Below are 4,529 nucleotides of genomic sequence, written 5' to 3' on the forward strand. Positions count from 1 at the left end.
TCTTTCTTTCTTTCTTTCTTTCTTTCTTTCTTTCTTTCTTTCTTTCTTTCTTTCTTTCTTTCTTTCTTTCTTTCTTTCTTTCTTCCTTCCTTCCTTCCTTTCTTTCTTCCTTTTCTTTTTTTTCAGCAGACACATAATTAGAAATCCTGGTGCCTGCATTAAATTCAGTGGGGGAGTAGGGGAGAAGAAAGAAGAAAAGGAATAGTGAAGGCAAAGGTAGACCCTAAGAGAAATAATCTTTGGGAGTAGTCATGCTGGTAGAAAAGGTGGCCTGTCCCTTTCTCCTTCTCTTCCACTGGTCTATGCCAGCCTGTGATCCTGTTGCCTTGTTCTCTTCTTCTCCACCCTCAATTCTCTAAGCTCAACAAGAGTTTGAGCTGGGGGGCGGCTAGGTGGCCCTGGAATCAGGAGGACCTGAGTTCAAATTTGGCCTCAGACACAACACTTACTAGCCTTGTGACCTCGGGCAAGTCAGTTAACCCCAAGTGCCCTGCCTTCCCCCCTCCAAAAAGCAAAAAAAAAAAAAAAAAACCAAAAAACCCCAAAACAAAAAAACCCAAGAGTTTGAGCTGGCAAAAGATTTCCAGGCACGAGGATGGTCATCTCCAGACCATCATCAGGAAAGAGGGAGCCCTGGAAGTTGTTGGCATCTTGGGCTAAGCTCTGGTCACCCTCTCTACTTATAGCTCTGTTTTTAATAATAATTGGAAGAGAATCCTTCTTTCCAGTCACTGCAGGATTGAAGGGCCCCATAGGGAGTCTCCATATTCCAGGTATGGGCTTCCTGCTCTTACTTCTTATGTTAGCACTGAATTCTCAAATCTAGATTCCTCATCATAGGCTCCAAAGACCTCTGCTAACTACCCACCCTCCATCTACCAGACCTTTCAAAACTGTTCTCAAGTTCTTTGATGGTGGTCTCTCTAGAGACCCTCGTGAAGCAAATTGATCTTGTTTTCTATACAGCAAACTGTTTCCTGTCCCTGGATCTCTGCAGATATTATTTCCTAGATTTATACTAATAAGTATTATGCCTGTGGTAAAAGACAACATGTGTCTTCAGTTTAGCTGGGAGTGAAAAGTGGCAAAGACACCTGAGGCTCCTGTGGGAAAGGGGTGCCATAAAAAAGGGTCAGGCTGTGGCAGAGCTCACCTGGAATGTGGCCCCTGGGGGTAGGAAGACATCATCTGGTAGCTTTCTAATTTAATTGATTATTCTGCTAATTAGGTGCTAAATTCAGTTGTTTCTGCAATGCTAAAGGATTTTTAAGTGCTGCTCTCTTCAAACTCTGGCACCCTGGGACAAAGCTCTAGCCATCCTATCCTAGTTACACATAAATTATGTCCCTGCCCCTCCCCCCTTAATTATCTCTTAAGGTCCATTCCCTACTTTCCAACTGTAACAAGCATTCATTAATTTCCTTCTGTGTGCAAAGCATTGTGCTTGTGAGGTTCTGAGGGAAGGAGAATATAATCAGGGACTCAGCTGAGATTTTGAATCAGAAGACCTAACTTTGAATCCTGACTGCTACTTGTTATCAATGTGACCTTAGATGAGTTTCTCACCCCTTCCTCCCTGCTGAGTTTTCTTTACCTCTAAAATGAGAAAATGGGAGTGGATAATCTCTGTGGTCTCTGTGATCCTGCCAGCTCTAATACGATAACTAGATGTAACATGCCCACCCAAAGGTGGCTTGAGAAGGTTCTCTGAAGGACAACCCTGTGATACTGTAGCCTCTTATTCTGAATCTCTAAAACACAGCATTGTATCCCTTGACTACAACTATCTGAAGTGTAAAAGATAGATATCATTCTAGACCAATATGCCTCTGGTTGATAAGCAAGTGAAGAAGTGATCACCTAGCCACGTTCTGCCTGCTCCTCCCTCCTCCTCTTTCTTCTCCACAACAGTGGAAATTGAAATCTCTCCAGACCGAGTGGACTAGATCCCAGAACAGATATCTATTTGTCTGAACCAGATCCTATTTATCTGAACCTAATTTTCTTTTCTTCTCCAGAGACTGAGATGGAGATTGGGGGCAGAGGGGAATAGGGATTATGCTTCCTATGAAAGTTTTTATATTTGTGATTATACCTTTAGAAGATGCAATAGATCACCCACTATTCTTGTGGGGATATTTCCACTGTTGTGGAGAAGGAAGAGGAGGAGGGAGAGGCAGGCAGAACGTGGCTAGGTGATCACTTCTTCACTTGCTTATCAGCCAGAGGCATATTGGGCTAGAATGATATCTATCTTTTACACTTCAGATAGTTGTAGTCAAGAGATACAATGCTGTCTTTTGGAGATTCAGAATAAGAGCATCACAGGGTTGTCCTTCAGAGAACTTTCTTAAGCCACCTGTGGGTGGGCATGTTACATCTAGTTAGTGTCTTAGAGCTGGCAGGATCACAGAGACCACAGAGATTATCTACTCCCATTTTCTCATTTTAGAGGTAAAGAAAACTCAGAAGGGAATAAGGGGTGAGAAACTCAACTAAGGTCACACCATCATTGATGGGGACTGGAGTAATTTACAGAGAGTCTGAGAACCTAGATACCCCCCAATTCCCTTAAGGGTACTGGAGAACTCTGGGGATATGGTGAAATGTAACACACCTGGCAAGGCAGTCAGATATGTCACATATCTTATATACAACACTAGGTCAGCAGTTCTGTGTTAGATGATTATTCAATTTATATCACATAAGAAATAGAAGGCACAGTCACTGTCCTCAAAGAGCTTTTAGTCTACTTGGGCATATACATATAGACAAATACAAAGCAATCCATAAAGGCAAATTAATATTCAAATTGAAATACACAAAGTCTCTCCATGCTAACCCACAAAACCCCTTTTAACCCTAGACTCAGAGTCAGAAGATTTGGGTGTCAGTACCGCCCTGTGACCTTGGGTGGGTATCTTAACTTTGCTCAGCCTCATTTCCCTCCTTTGCATAATGGTGTTAATGGTCCTACCTACTTCAGCAGGTCATTTTGAAGTCTTTGGTCTTCTATGAGAATGAAGGACAAACAACAATCTGTGGGTAGTAGTAGTAGTAGCTGCCCCTCTCCCCCCCCGAACCCGAGCTGCCAGTTCCAATTGGGCAATGCTGCTGTTTCTTACCCTTACAGCCGGATGTTCTGTCCAAAGGAATATAAATTTTGATCACTTATTCTTCACAAGGTATCTTGGGGCTTGGGGGCTAGATTTTTTTCTTCCCTACTTATTTATTCTATCATTATTTTTTCCCCAGAAAACTGGAACAATTAACTCTTTTGTCTTATGTAGTTTTCATTTATGATTTCTTGAAATAATAAGCTTTGAAAAACTAGGCTTTGATAAAACCTATAGGGATACAAATGGAGCTATTTGACTATGCCATTAAACCCAAATCACTATGGCTCTCACTGACTGGCCAATAATATTCCCAACCCAAGCCTCATTTGCCGTTTGTTTGGGTTTTGATGGCTCAGTGTTAGTGTAAATAACAATTATTTCTGTTCTGGCCAGAAACCCTCCCAGATTGATTCTTTCACAAAGGCAAAGGTAGGCCATCTTTGACTTCCATTCTTTTTTTTTTTTTTTGCCTTTTGGAGGGCAATTGGGGTTAAGTAACTTGTCCAAGGTTACACGGCTAGTGTTTTTGTGTGGCTATTAAGTGTCCCAACTCTTGTCTTCCTGACTCTACGACCTGGTGCTTTATTCACTTTGCCACCTAGCTGTCCTGACTTCCATTCTTACCTAGCCTTTAATTACTGAATGGGTGTTGCCTCAGACTAACTGACACCTGGGAAAAGATCTATTTTAAAAAGGCTGGGGCCATCTCCAGTCATCCTGATTTATATCTTGCCACTGGACCCAGATGACTCCAAGGAGAAAGTGAGGCTGGTGATCTTGCTCAGCCCTCCCTCACTTAAATCCAATTCATTTGCAAGCCATGGCATCATCTTCCTGATGTCTGGGTCTTCTTTGAAAATAAAGGACAACAAAAATAGCCCCCTCTGTATCTGGGGCCATCGACAATTGTCTTGATCTATGTCTTACCTAACTGGACTCTGATGACTTTAAAGAAGAGAGTTAGGCCGATGACTTTACACAGCTCTGCCTCACTCAAATCCAATTCACTTGCAAGTCAAGTTGTCATCTTCCTGATATCATTGGTCAAGAACAAAGGATGAACAACAATTCTTAAACCATCTTCTTCCCATGAAGGTATCCCACTGCCATCACAATAGTGTCTCATAGAAGCCTGGAATCTCAGCCCCTGGGATCAGGCTCAACTACAGAGTTATGGGGCCTCTAGGAATATTATAGAACGGGGGCAGCTAGGTGGCACAGTGAATAGAGCACCAGCCCTGAAGTCAGGAGGACCTGAGTTCAAATCCAGCCTCAGACACTTAACACTTACTAGCCATGTGACCTTGGGCAATTCACAACCCCAATTGCCCTCCAAAAAAATAAAAAAAAGGAATATTATAGAATGAAAATAAGCTTTTTATTTGGAGTCAGAAGAGGCCCAAGTTCAGA

The sequence above is a fragment of the Petaurus breviceps genome, unplaced genomic scaffold (genome assembly GCF_028583685.1).
Source record: "Petaurus breviceps papuanus isolate PSGF00001 unplaced genomic scaffold, PetGlider_PUasm1.0 90434, whole genome shotgun sequence".
In the NCBI taxonomy this organism is placed as follows: domain Eukaryota; kingdom Metazoa; phylum Chordata; class Mammalia; order Diprotodontia; family Petauridae; genus Petaurus; species Petaurus breviceps.